Consider the following 14,847-nt stretch of genomic DNA (forward strand, 5'->3'; position numbering starts at 1 on the left):
TGATCATATTTGCTATGAATACGCAATTAGAGTAAGTGCTTAAGGCTTACGGCCACACCAGGTTGAGAACGCCCAATCTCATCTGACCTTTGAAGCTAAGTAAATTTGGACCTGGATAGTACTGAGGTGGGACCCTACCTAGGAGTAGCAGCTGGTGTAGGCTTTTCTTGCATCACTTTAATTTATTTTCAAGCTGAAATGCTCAAATGTGAAGTGCAGTGATTAATAAAAAAAACTATCTGTTAGCATCTGGGAATAGCAGATGCTGTAGGTATTTGTTGCATCACTTTAATTTACTCTGCAACTGACATGCTTCTATCTGAAGTGCACAGATTAAATAGAAATCTTTTTGCACCAGGGAATAGCAGGTGCTGTAAGATTTTATTGCATCCCTTTAATTTATGTTCAGGCTATCATGCTCAAATTTGTAGTGCAGTGAATCATTAAATCAAAGTATCTGTTAGCTCCTGGGAATAGCAGATGCTGTAAGTTTTTATTGCATCACTTTAATTTACTCTCCAACTGACATGCGTGAATGTGAAGTGCAGTGATTAATAAAAAATCTGTCTGTTAGTGCCTCTGAATCCCAGATGTTGTAAGCTTTTATTGCATCATTTTAATTTACTTTCAAGCTAACATTCTAGAATGTCAAGTGCAGTGCTTAAATAAAAAAAATTGTCATATTGGTCTTTGATCATATTTACTATGAATAGGCAATTTGAGTAAGTGTTTAAGGCTTACGGCCACACTAGTTTGAGAACGCCCAATCTCATCTGACCTTTGAAGCTAAGCAAATTTGGACTTGGATAGTACTGAGGTGGGACCCTACCTAGGAATACCAGCTGCTGTAGGCTTTTCTTGCATCACTTTAATTTACATTCAAGCTGACATGCTCAAATCTGAAGTGCACTGATTAATAGAAAAAACTATCTGTTAGCACCTAAGAATAGCAGCTGCTGTAGGCTTTTCTTGCATCACTTTAATTTACTTTCAAGCTGACATGCTCAAATGTGAAGTGCAGTGATTAAATAGAAATCTTTTTGCACCAGGGAATAGCAGGTGCTGTAAGATTTTATTGCATCCCTTTAATTTATGTTCAAGCTATCATGCTCAAATTTGAAGTGCAGTGAATCATTAAATCAAACTATCTGTTAGCAACTGGGAATAGCAGATGCTGTAGGTATTTGTTGCATCACTTTAATTTGCTCTGCAACTGACATGCTTCTATGTGAAGTGCACAGATTAAATAGAAATCTTTTTGCACCAGGGAATAGCAGGTGCTGTAAGATTTTATTGCATCCCTTTAATTTATGTTCAAGCTATCATGCTCAAATTTGAAGTGCAGTGAATCATTAAATCAAACTATCTGTTAGCAACTGGGAATAGTAGATGCTGTAGGTATTTGTTGCATCACTTTAATTTATGTTCAGGCTATCATGCTCAAATTTGTAGTGCAGTGAATCATTAAATCAAAGTATCTGTTAGCTCCTGGGAATAGCAGATGCTGTAAGTTTTTATTGCATCACTTTAATTTACTCTCCAACTGACATGCGTGAATGTGAAGTGCAGTGATTAATAAAAAATCTGTCTGTTAGTGCCTCTGAATCCCAGATGTTGTAAGCTTTTATTGCATCATTTTAATTTACTTTCAAGCTAACATTCTAGAATGTCAAGTGCAGTGCTTAAATAAAAAAAATTGTCAGATTGGTCTTTGATCATATTTGCTATGAATAGGCAATTAGAGTACGTGTTTAAGGCTTACGGCCACACCAGTTTGAGAACGCCCAATCTTATCTGACCTTTGAAGCTAAGCAACTTTAGACCTGGATAGTACTGAGGTGGGACCCTACCTAGGAATACCAGCTGCTGTAGGCTTTTCTTGCATCACTTTAATTTACATTCAAGCTGACATGCTCAAATGTGAAGGGCACTGATTAATAGAAAAAACTATCTGTTAGCACCTGGGAATAGCATATGCTGTAGGTATTTGTTGCATCACTTTAATTTACTCTGCAACTGACATGCTTCTATGTGAAGTGCACAGATTAAATAGAAATCCTTTTGCACCAGGGAATAGCAGGTGCTTTAAGATTTTATTGCATCCCTTTAATTTATGTTCAGGCTATCATGCTCAAATTTGAAGTGCAGTGAATCATTATATCAAACTATCTGTTAACACCTGGGAATAGCAGATGCTGTAAGTTTTTATTGCATCCCCTTAATTTATGTTCAGGCTATCATGCTCAAATTTGAAGTGCAGTGAATCATTAAATCAAACTATCTGTTAGCTCCTGGGAATAGCAGATGCTGTAGGCTTTTCTTGCATCACTTTAATTTACTTTCAAGCTGACATGCTCAAATGTGAAGTGCAGTGATTAAATAGAAATCTTTTTGCACCAGGGAATAGCAGGTGCTGTAAGATTTTATTGCATCCCTTTAATTTACTCTCCAACTGACATGCGTGAATGTGAAGTGCAGTGATTAATAACAAATCTGTCTGTTAGTGCCTCTGAATCCCAGATGTTGTAAGCTTTTATTGCATCATTTTAATTTACTTTCAAGCTAACATTCTAGAATGTCAAGTGCAGTGATTAAATAAAAAAAATTGTCAGATTGGTCTTTGATCATATTTGCTATGAATACGCAATTAGAGTAAGTGCTTAAGGCTTACGGCCACACCAGGTTGAGAACGCCCAATCCCATCTGACCTTTGAAGCTAAGTAAATTTGGACCTGAATAGTACTGAGGTGGGACCCTACCTAGGAATACCAGCTGCTGTAGGCTTTTCTTGCATCACTTTAATTTACATTCAAGCTGACATGCTCAAATCTGAAGTGCACTGATTAATAGAAAAAACTATCTGTTAGCACCTAAGAATAGCAGCTGCTGTAGGCTTTTCTTGCATCACTTTAATTTACTTTCAAGCTGACATGCTCAAATGTGAAGTGCAGTGATTAAATAGAAATCTTTTTGCACCAGTGAATAGCAGGTGCTGTAAGATTTTATTGCATCCCTTTAATTTATGTTCAAGCTATCATGCTCAAATTTGAAGTGCAGTGAATCATTAAATCAAACTATCTGTTAGCAACTGGGAATAGCAGATGCTGTAGGTATTTGTTGCATCACTTTAATTTGCTCTGCAACTGACATGCTTCTATGTGAAGTGCACAGATTAAATAGAAATCTTTTTGCACCAGGGAATAGCAGGTGCTGTAAGATTTTATTGCATCCCTTTAATTTATGTTCAAGCTATCATGCTCAAATTTGAAGTGCAGTGAATCATTAAATCAAACTATCTGTTAGCAACTGGGAATAGTAGATGCTGTAGGTATTTGTTGCATCACTTTAATTTATGTTCAGGCTATCATGCTCAAATTTGTAGTGCAGTGAATCATTAAATCAAAGTATCTGTTAGCTCCTGGGAATAGCAGATGCTGTAAGTTTTTATTGCATCACTTTAATTTACTCTCCAACTGACATGCGTGAATGTGAAGTGCAGTGATTAATAAAAAATCTGTCTGTTAGTGCCTCTGAATCCCAGATGTTGTAAGCTTTTATTGCATCATTTTAATTTACTTTCAAGCTAACATTCTAGAATGTCAAGTGCAGTGCTTAAATAAAAAAAATTGTCAGATTGGTCTTTGATCATATTTGCTATGAATAGGCAATTAGAGTACGTGTTTAAGGCTTACGGCCACACCAGTTTGAGAACGCCCAATCTTATCTGACCTTTGAAGCTAAGCAACTTTGGACCTGCTTCTATGTGAAGTGCACAGATTAAATAGAAATCCTTTTGCACCAGGGAATAGCAGGTGCTTTAAGATTTTATTGCATCCCTTTAATTTATGTTCAGGCTATCATGCTCAAATTTGAAGTGCAGTGAATCATTATATCAAACTATCTGTTAACACCTGGGAATAGCAGATGCTGTAAGTTTTTATTGCATCCCCTTAATTTATGTTCTGGCTATCATGCTCAAATTTGAAGTGCAGTGAATCATTAAATCAAACTATCTGTTAGTTTTTATTGCATCACTTTAATTTACTTTCAAGCTGACATGCTCAAATGTGAAGTGCAGTGATTAATAAAAAAAACTATCTGTTAGCACCTGGGAATAGCAGATGCTGTAGGTATTTGTTGCATAACTTTAATTTACTCTGCAACTGACATGCTTCTATGTGCAGTGCACAGATTAAATAGAAATATTTTTGCACCAGGGAATAGCAGGTGCTGTAAGATTTTATTGCATCCCTTTAATTTATGTTCAAGCTATCATGCCCAAATTTGAAGTGCAGTGAATCATTAAATCAAACTATCTGTTAGCTCCTGGGAATAGCAGATGCTGTAGGCTTTTCTTGCATCACTTTAATTTACTTTCAAGCTGACATTCTCAAATGTGAAGTGCAGTGATTAAATAGAAATCTTTTTGCACCAGGGAATAGCAGGTGCTGTAAGATTTTATTGCATCCCTTTAATTTATGTTCAAGCTATCATGCTCAAATTTGAAGTGCAGTGAATCATTAAATCAAACTATCTGTTAGCAACTGGGAATAGCAGATGCTGTAGGTATTTGTTGCATCACTTTAATTTACTCTGCAACTGACATGCTTCTATGTGATGTGCACAGATTAAATAGAAATATTTTTGCACCAGGGAATAGCAGGTGCTGTAAGATTTTATTGCATCCCTTTAATTTATGTTCAAGCTATCATGCTCAAATTTGAAGTGCAGTGAATCATTAAATCAAACTATCTGTTAGCACCTGGGAATAGCAGATGCTGTAAGTTTTTATTGTATCACTTTAATTTACTCTCCAACTGACATGCGTGAATGTGAAGTGCAGTGATTAATAAAAAACCTGTCTGTTAGTGCCTCTGAATACCAGATGTTGTAAGCTTTTATTGCATCATTTTAATTTACTTTCAAGCTAACATTCTAGAATGTCAAGTGCAGTGATTAATAAAAAAAATTGTCAGATTGGTCTTTGATCATATTTGCTATGAATAGGCAAATTGAGTAAGTGTTTAAGGTTTATGGCCACACCAGGTTGAGACCGCCCAATTATCTGACCTTTGAAGCTAAGCAAATTTGGACCTGGATAGTATTGAGGTGAGACCCTACCTAGGAATAGCAGCTGCTGTAGGCTTTTCTTGCATCACTTTAATTTACTTTCAAGCTGACATGCTCAAATGTGAAGTGCAGTGATTAATAAAAAAAAACTATCTGTGAGCACCTGGGAATAGCAGATGCTGTAGGTATTTGTTGCATCACTTTAATTTACTCTGCAACTGACATGCTTCTATCTGAAGTGCACAGATTAAATAGAAATCTTTTTGCACCAGGGAATAGCAGGTGCTGTAAGATTTTATTGCATCCCTTTAATTTTTGTTCAGGCTATCAGGCTCAAATTTGAAGTGCAGTGAATCATTAAATCAAACTATCTGTTAGCACCTGGGAATAGCAGATGCTGTAAGTTTTTATTGTATCACTTTAATTTACTCTCCAACTGACATGCGTGAATGTGAAGTGCAGTGATTAATAACAAATCTGTCTGTTAGTGCCTCTGAATCCCAGATGTTGTAAGCTTTTATTGCATCATTTTAATTTACTTTCAAGCTAACATTCTAGAATGTCAAGTGCAGTGATTAAATAAAAAAAATTGTCAGATTGGTCTTTGATCATATTTGCTATGAATACGCAATTAGAGTAAGTGCTTAAGGCTTACGGCCACACCAGGTTGAGAACGCCCAATCCCATCTGACCTTTGAAGCTAAGTAAATTTGGACCTGAATAGTACTGAGGTGGGACCCTACCTAGGAATACCAGCTGCTGTAGGCTTTTCTTGCATCACTTTAATTTACATTCAAGCTGACATGCTCAAATCTGAAGTGCACTGATTAATAGAAAAAACTATCTGTTAGCACCTAAGAATAGCAGCTGCTGTAGGCTTTTCTTGCATCACTTTAATTTACTTTCAAGCTGACATGCTCAAATGTGAAGTGCAGTGATTAAATAGAAATCTTTTTGCACCAGTGAATAGCAGGTGCTGTAAGATTTTATTGCATCCCTTTAATTTATGTTCAAGCTATCATGCTCAAATTTGAAGTGCAGTGAATCATTAAATCAAACTATCTGTTAGCAACTGGGAATAGCAGATGCTGTAGGTATTTGTTGCATCACTTTAATTTGCTCTGCAACTGACATGCTTCTATGTGAAGTGCACAGATTAAATAGAAATCTTTTTGCACCAGGGAATAGCAGGTGCTGTAAGATTTTATTGCATCCCTTTAATTTATGTTCAAGCTATCATGCTCAAATTTGAAGTGCAGTGAATCATTAAATCAAACTATCTGTTAGCAACTGGGAATAGTAGATGCTGTAGGTATTTGTTGCATCACTTTAATTTATGTTCAGGCTATCATGCTCAAATTTGTAGTGCAGTGAATCATTAAATCAAAGTATCTGTTAGCTCCTGGGAATAGCAGATGCTGTAAGTTTTTATTGCATCACTTTAATTTACTCTCCAACTGACATGCGTGAATGTGAAGTGCAGTGATTAATAAAAAATCTGTCTGTTAGTGCCTCTGAATCCCAGATGTTGTAAGCTTTTATTGCATCATTTTAATTTACTTTCAAGCTAACATTCTAGAATGTCAAGTGCAGTGCTTAAATAAAAAAAATTGTCAGATTGGTCTTTGATCATATTTGCTATGAATAGGCAATTAGAGTACGTGTTTAAGGCTTACGGCCACACCAGTTTGAGAACGCCCAATCTTATCTGACCTTTGAAGCTAAGCAACTTTGGACCTGCTTCTATGTGAAGTGCACAGATTAAATAGAAATCCTTTTGCACCAGGGAATAGCAGGTGCTTTAAGATTTTATTGCATCCCTTTAATTTATGTTCAGGCTATCATGCTCAAATTTGAAGTGCAGTGAATCATTATATCAAACTATCTGTTAACACCTGGGAATAGCAGATGCTGTAAGTTTTTATTGCATCCCCTTAATTTATGTTCTGGCTATCATGCTCAAATTTGAAGTGCAGTGAATCATTAAATCAAACTATCTGTTAGTTTTTATTGCATCACTTTAATTTACTTTCAAGCTGACATGCTCAAATGTGAAGTGCAGTGATTAATAAAAAAAACTATCTGTTAGCACCTGGGAATAGCAGATGCTGTAGGTATTTGTTGCATAACTTTAATTTACTCTGCAACTGACATGCTTCTATGTGCAGTGCACAGATTAAATAGAAATATTTTTGCACCAGGGAATAGCAGGTGCTGTAAGATTTTATTGCATCCCTTTAATTTATGTTCAAGCTATCATGCCCAAATTTGAAGTGCAGTGAATCATTAAATCAAACTATCTGTTAGCTCCTGGGAATAGCAGATGCTGTAGGCTTTTCTTGCATCACTTTAATTTACTTTCAAGCTGACATTCTCAAATGTGAAGTGCAGTGATTAAATAGAAATCTTTTTGCACCAGGGAATAGCAGGTGCTGTAAGATTTTATTGCATCCCTTTAATTTATGTTCAAGCTATCATGCTCAAATTTGAAGTGCAGTGAATCATTAAATCAAACTATCTGTTAGCAACTGGGAATAGCAGATGCTGTAGGTATTTGTTGCATCACTTTAATTTACTCTGCAACTGACATGCTTCTATGTGATGTGCACAGATTAAATAGAAATATTTTTGCACCAGGGAATAGCAGGTGCTGTAAGATTTTATTGCATCCCTTTAATTTATGTTCAAGCTATCATGCTCAAATTTGAAGTGCAGTGAATCATTAAATCAAACTATCTGTTAGCACCTGGGAATAGCAGATGCTGTAAGTTTTTATTGTATCACTTTAATTTACTCTCCAACTGACATGCGTGAATGTGAAGTGCAGTGATTAATAAAAAACCTGTCTGTTAGTGCCTCTGAATACCAGATGTTGTAAGCTTTTATTGCATCATTTTAATTTACTTTCAAGCTAACATTCTAGAATGTCAAGTGCAGTGATTAATAAAAAAAATTGTCAGATTGGTCTTTGATCATATTTGCTATGAATAGGCAAATTGAGTAAGTGTTTAAGGTTTATGGCCACACCAGGTTGAGACCGCCCAATTATCTGACCTTTGAAGCTAAGCAAATTTGGACCTGGATAGTATTGAGGTGAGACCCTACCTAGGAATAGCAGCTGCTGTAGGCTTTTCTTGCATCACTTTAATTTACTTTCAAGCTGACATGCTCAAATGTGAAGTGCAGTGATTAATAAAAAAAAACTATCTGTGAGCACCTGGGAATAGCAGATGCTGTAGGTATTTGTTGCATCACTTTAATTTACTCTGCAACTGACATGCTTCTATCTGAAGTGCACAGATTAAATAGAAATCTTTTTGCACCAGGGAATAGCAGGTGCTGTAAGATTTTATTGCATCCCTTTAATTTTTGTTCAGGCTATCAGGCTCAAATTTGAAGTGCAGTGAATCATTAAATCAAACTATCTGTTAGCACCTGGGAATAGCAGATGCTGTAAGTTTTTATTGTATCACTTTAATTTACTCTCCAACTGACATGCGTGAATGTGAAGTGCAGTGATTAATAAAAAACCTGTCTGTTAGTGCCTCTGAATACCAGATGTTGTAAGCTTTTATTGCATCATTTTAATTTACTTTCAAGCTAACATTCTAGAATGTCAAGTGCAGTGATTAATAAAAAAAATTGTCAGATTGGTCTTTGATCATATTTGCTATGAATAGGCAAATTGAGTAAGTGTTTAAGGCTTATGGCCACACCAGGTTGAGACCGCCCAATTATCTGACCTTTGAAGCTAAGCAAATTTGGACCTGGATAGTATTGAGGTGAGACCCTACCTAGGAATAGCAGCTGCTGTAGGCTTTTCTTGCATCACTTTAATTTACTTTCAAGCTGACATGCTCAAATGTGAAGTGCAGTGATTAATAAAAAAAACTATCTGTTAGCAACTGGGAATAGCAGCTGCTGTAGGCTTTTCTTGCATCACTTTAATTTACTTTCAAGCTGAAATGCTCAAATGTGAAGTGCAGTGATTAATAAAAAATCTGTCTGTTAGTGCCTCTGAATACCAGATGTTTTAAGCTTTTATTGCATCATTTTATTTTCCTTTCATGCTAACATTCTAGAATATCAAGTGCAGTGATTAATAAAAAAAAATTGTCATATTGGTCTTTGATCATATTTACTATGAATAGGCAATTTGAGTAAGTGTTTAAGGCTTACGGCCACACTAGTTTGAGAACGCCCAATCTCATCTGATCTTTGAAGCTAAGCAAATTTGGACTTGGATAGTACTGAGGTGGGACCCTACCTAGGAATACCAGCTGCTGTAGGCTTTTCTTGCATCACTTTAATTTACATTCAAGCTGACATGCTCAAATGTGAAGTGCACTGATTAATAGAAAAAACTATCTGTTAGCACCTGGGAATAGCAGCTGCTGTAGGCTTTTCTTGCATCACTTTAATTTACTTTCAAGCTGACATGCTCAAATGTGAAGTGCAGTGATTAAATAGAAATCTTTTTGCACCAGGGAAGAGCAGGTGCTGTAAGATTTTATTGCATCCCTTTATTTTATGTTCAAGCTATCATGCTCAAATTTGAAGTGCAGTGAATCATTAAATCAAACTATCTGTTAGCAACTGGGAATAGTAGATGCTGTAGGTATTTGTTGCATCACTTTAATTTATGTTCAGGCTATCTTGCTCAAATTTGTAGTGCAGTGAATCATTAAATCAAACTATCTGTTAGCACCTGGGAATAGCAGATGCTGTAGGTATTTGTTGCATCACTTTAATTTACTCTGCAACTGACATGCTTCTATGTGAAGTGTACAGATTAAATAGAAATCTTTTTGCACCAGGGAATAGCAGGTGCTGTAAGATTTTATTGCATCCCTTTAATTTATGTTCAAGCTATCATGCTCAAATTTGAAGTACAGTGAATCATTAAATCAAACTATCTGTTAGCACCTGGGAATAGCAGATGCTGTAAGTTTTTATTGCATCACTTTAATTTACTCTCCAACTGACATGCGTGAATGTGAAGTTCAGTGATTAATAAAAAATCTGTCTGTTAGTGCCTCTGAATCCCAGATGGTGTAAGCTTTTATTGCATCATTTTAATTTACTTTCAAGCTAACATTCTAGAATGTCAAGTGCAGTGATTAAATAAAAAAAATTGTCAGATTGGTCTTTGATCATATTTGCTATGAATAGGCAATTAGAGTAAGTGTTTAATGCTTACGGCCACACCGGTTTGAGAACGCCCAATCTCATCTGACCTTTGAAACTAAGCAAATTTGGACCTGGATAGTACTGAGGTGGGACCCTACCTAGGAATACCAGCTGCTGTAGGCTTTTCTTGCATCACTTTAATTTACTTTCAAGCTGACATGCTCAAATGTGAAGTGCAGTGATTAATAGAAAAAAGTATCTGTTAGCACCTGGGAATAGCAACTGCTGTCGGCTTTTCTTGCATCACTTTAATTTACTTTCAAGCTGAAATGCTCAAATGTGAAGTGCAGTGATTAATAAAAAAAACTATCTGTTAGCACCTGGGAATAGCAGATGCTGTAGGTATTTGTTGCATCACTTTAATTTACTCTGCAACTGACATGCTTCTATGTGAAGTGCATAGATTAAATAAAAATATTTTTGCACCAGGGAATAGCAGGTGCTCTAAGATTTTATTGCATCCCTTTAATTTATGTTCAGGCTATCATGCTCAAATTTGAAGTGCAGTGAATCATTAAATCAAACTATCTTTTAGCACCTGGGAATAGCAGATGCTGTAAGTTTTTATTGCATCACTTTAATTTACTCTCCAACTGACATGCGTGAATGTGAAGTGCAGTGATTAATAAAAAATCTGTCTGTTAGTGCCTCTGAATACCAGATGTTGTAATCTTTTATTGCATCATTTTAAGTTACTTTCAAGCTAACATTCTAGAATGTCAAGTGCAGTGATTAATAAAAAAAATTCAGATTGGTCTTTGATCATATTTGCTATGAATAGGCAATTTGAGTAAGTGTGTAAGACTTACTTCCACACCAGATTGAGAACGCCAAATCTCACCTGACCTTTGAAGCTAAGCAAATTTGGATCTGGATAGTACTGAGGTGGGACCCTACCTAGGAATAGCAGCTGCTGTAGGCTTTTCTTGCATCACTTTAATTTACTTTCAAGCTGACATGCTCAAATGTGAAGTGCAGTGATTAATAAAAAAAAACTATCTGTGAGCACCTGGGAATAGCAGATGCTGTAGGTATTTGTTGCATCACTTTAATTTACTCTGCAACTGACATGCTTCTATCTGAAGTGCACAGATTAAATAGAAATCTTTTTGCACCAGGGAATAGCAGGTGCTGTAAGATTTTATTGCATCCCTTTAATTTATGTTCAGGCTATCAGGCTCAAATTTGAAGTGCAGTGAATCATTAAATCAAACTATCTGTTAGCACCTGGGAATAGCAGATGCTGTAAGTTTTTATTGTATCACTTTAATTTACTCTCCAACTGACATGCGTGAATGTGAAGTGCAGTGATTAATAAAAAACCTGTCTGTTAGTGCCTCTGAATACCAGATGTTGTAAGCTTTTATTGCATCATTTTAATTTACTTTCAAGCTAACATTCTAGAATGTCAAGTGCAGTGATTAATAAAAAAAATTGTCAGATTGGTCTTTGATCATATTTGCTATGAATAGGCAAATTGAGTAAGTGTTTAAGGCTTATGGCCACACCAGGTTGAGACCGCCCAATTATCTGACCTTTGAAGCTAAGCAAATTTGGACCTGGATAGTATTGAGGTGAGACCCTACCTAGGAATAGCAGCTGCTGTAGGCTTTTCTTGCATCACTTTAATTTACTTTCAAGCTGACATGCTCAAATGTGAAGTGCAGTGATTAATAAAAAAAAACTATCTGTGAGCACCTGGGAATAGCAGATGCTGTAGGTATTTGTTGCATCACTTTAATTTACTCTGCAACTGACATGCTTCTATCTGAAGTGCACAGATTAAATAGAAATCTTTTTGCACCAGGGAATAGCAGGTGCTGTAAGATTTTATTGCATCCCTTTAATTTATGTTCAGGCTATCAGGCTCAAATTTGAAGTGCAGTGAATCATTAAATCAAACTATCTGTTAGCACCTGGGAATAGCAGATGCTGTAAGTTTTTATTGTATCACTTTAATTTACTCTCCAACTGACATGCGTGAATGTGAAGTGCAGTGATTAATAAAAAACCTGTCTGTTAGTGCCTCTGAATACCAGATTTTGTAAGCTTTTATTGCATCATTTTAATTTACTTTCAAGCTAACATTCTAGAATTTCAAGTGCAGTGATTAATAAAAAAAATTGTCAGATTGGTCTTTGATCATATTTGCTATGAATAGGCAAATTGAGTAAGTGTTTAAGGCTTATGGCCACACCAGGTTGAGACCGCCCAATTATCTGACCTTTGAAGCTAAGCAAATTTGGACCTGGATAGTATTGAGGTGAGACCCTACCTAGGAATAGCAGCTGCTGTAGGCTTTTCTTGCATCACTTTAATTTACTTTCAAGCTGACATGCTCAAATGTGAAGTGCAGTGATTAATAAAAAATCTGTCTGTTAGTGCCTCTGAATACCAGATGTTTTAAGCTTTTATTGCATCATTTTATTTTCCTTTCATGCTAACATTCTAGAATATCAAGTGCAGTGATTAATAAAAAAAAATTGTCATATTGGTCTTTGATCATATTTACTATGAATAGGCAATTTGAGTAAGTGTTTAAGGCTTACGGCCACACTAGTTTGAGAACGCCCAATCTCATCTGATCTTTGAAGCTAAGCAAATTTGGACTTGGATAGTACTGAGGTGGGACCCTACCTAGGAATACCAGCTGCTGTAGGCTTTTCTTGCATCACTTTAATTTACATTCAAGCTGACATGCTCAAATGTGAAGTGCACTGATTAATAGAAAAAACTATCTGTTAGCACCTGGGAATAGCAGCTGCTGTAGGCTTTTCTTGCATCACTTTAATTTACTTTCAAGCTGACATGCTCAAATGTGAAGTGCAGTGATTAAATAGAAATCTTTTTGCACCAGGGAAGAGCAGGTGCTGTAAGATTTTATTGCATCCCTTTATTTTATGTTCAAGCTATCATGCTCAAATTTGAAGTGCAGTGAATCATTAAATCAAACTATCTGTTAGCAACTGGGAATAGTAGATGCTGTAGGTATTTGTTGCATCACTTTAATTTATGTTCAGGCTATCTTGCTCAAATTTGTAGTGCAGTGAATCATTAAATCAAACTATCTGTTAGCACCTGGGAATAGCAGATGCTGTAGGTATTTGTTGCATCACTTTAATTTACTCTGAAACTGACATGCTTCTATGTGAAGTGTACAGATTAAATAGAAATCTTTTTGCACCAGGGAATAGCAGGTGCTGTAAGATTTTATTGCATCCCTTTAATTTATGTTCAAGCTATCATGCTCAAATTTGAAGTGCAGTGAATCATTAAATCAAACTATCTGTTAGCACCTGGGAATAGCAGATGCTGTAAGTTTTTATTGCATCACTTTAATTTACTCTCCAACTGACATGCGTGAATGTGAAGTTCAGTGATTAATAAAAAATCTGTCTGTTAGTGCCTCTGAATCCCAGATGTTGTAAGCTTTTACTGCATCATTTTAATTTACTTTCAAGCTAACATTCTAGAATTTCAAGTGCAGTGATTAAATAAAAAAAATTGTCAGATTGGTCTTTGATCATATTTGCTATGAATAGGCAATTAGAGTAAGTGTTTAATGCTTACGGCCACACCGGTTTGAGAACGCCCAATCTCATCTGACCTTTGAAACTAAGCAAATTTGGACCTGGATAGTACTGAGGTGGGACCCTACCTAGGAATACCAGCTGCTGTAGGCTTTTCTTGCATCACTTTAATTTACTTTCAAGCTGACATGCTCAAATGTGAAGTGCAGTGATTAATAGAAAAAAGTATCTGTTAGCACCTGGGAATAGCAACTGCTGTCGGCTTTTCTTGCATCACTTTAATTTACTTTCAAGCTGAAATGCTCAAATGTGAAGTGCAGTGATTAATAAAAAAAACTATCTGTTAGCACCTGGGAATAGCAGATGCTGTAGGTATTTGTTGCATCACTTTAATTTACTCTGCAACTGACATGCTTCTATGTGAAGTGCATAGATTAAATAGAAATCTTTTTGCACCAGGGAATAGCAGGTGCTGTAAGATTTTATTGCATCCCTTTAATTTATGTTCAAGCTATCATGCTCAAATTTGAAGAGCAGTGAATCATTAAATCAAACTATCTGTTAGCACCTGGGAATAGCAGATGCTGTAAGTTTTTATTGCATCACTTTAATTTACTCTCCAACTGACATGCGTGAATGTGAAGTTCAGTGATTAATAACAAATCTGTCTGTTAGTGCCTCTGAATCCCAGATGTTGTAAGCTTTTATTGCATCATTTTAATTTACTTTCAAGCTAACATTCTAGAATGTCAAGTGCAGTGATTAAATAAAAAAAATTGTCAGATTGGTCTTTGATCATATTTGCTATGAATACGCAATTAGAGTAAGTGATTAAGGCTTACGGCCACACCATGTTGAGAACGCCCAATCTCATCTGACCTTTGAAGCTAAGTAAATTTGGACCTGGATAGTACTGAGGTGGGACCCTACCTAGGAGTAGCAGCAGCTGCTGTAGGCTTTTCTTGCATCACTTTAATTTACTTTCAAGCTGAAATGCTCAAATGTGAAGTGCAGTGATTAATAAAAAAAACTATCTGTTAGCACCTGGGAATAGCAG

The 14,847-nt window shown here is 36.0% G+C and overlaps 7 pseudogenes; all 7 read left to right on the top strand.

Annotated features, from left to right (window-relative positions):
• Positions 1 to 735: 735 nt before the first annotated feature.
• Positions 736 to 854, top strand: LOC145645131 (5S ribosomal RNA; annotated as a pseudogene).
• Positions 855 to 2,665: 1,811 nt separating this feature from the next.
• On the top strand, positions 2,666 to 2,784 carry LOC145645864 (5S ribosomal RNA; annotated as a pseudogene).
• A 2,935-nt stretch (positions 2,785 to 5,719) lies between these two features.
• On the top strand, positions 5,720 to 5,838 carry LOC145645865 (5S ribosomal RNA; annotated as a pseudogene).
• Positions 5,839 to 9,243: 3,405 nt separating this feature from the next.
• Positions 9,244 to 9,362, top strand: LOC145644883 (5S ribosomal RNA; annotated as a pseudogene).
• A 902-nt stretch (positions 9,363 to 10,264) lies between these two features.
• On the top strand, positions 10,265 to 10,383 carry LOC145645837 (5S ribosomal RNA; annotated as a pseudogene).
• A 2,420-nt stretch (positions 10,384 to 12,803) lies between these two features.
• On the top strand, positions 12,804 to 12,922 carry LOC145644884 (5S ribosomal RNA; annotated as a pseudogene).
• Positions 12,923 to 13,824: 902 nt separating this feature from the next.
• LOC145645838 (5S ribosomal RNA) lies at positions 13,825 to 13,943 on the top strand (annotated as a pseudogene).
• Positions 13,944 to 14,847: the final 904 nt, after the last annotated feature.

The sequence above is a fragment of the Electrophorus electricus genome, chromosome 13, assembly GCF_041902795.1.
Source record: "Electrophorus electricus isolate QZ-2024a chromosome 13, ASM4190279v1, whole genome shotgun sequence".
Classification (NCBI taxonomy): Eukaryota; Metazoa; Chordata; class Actinopteri; order Gymnotiformes; family Gymnotidae; genus Electrophorus; species Electrophorus electricus.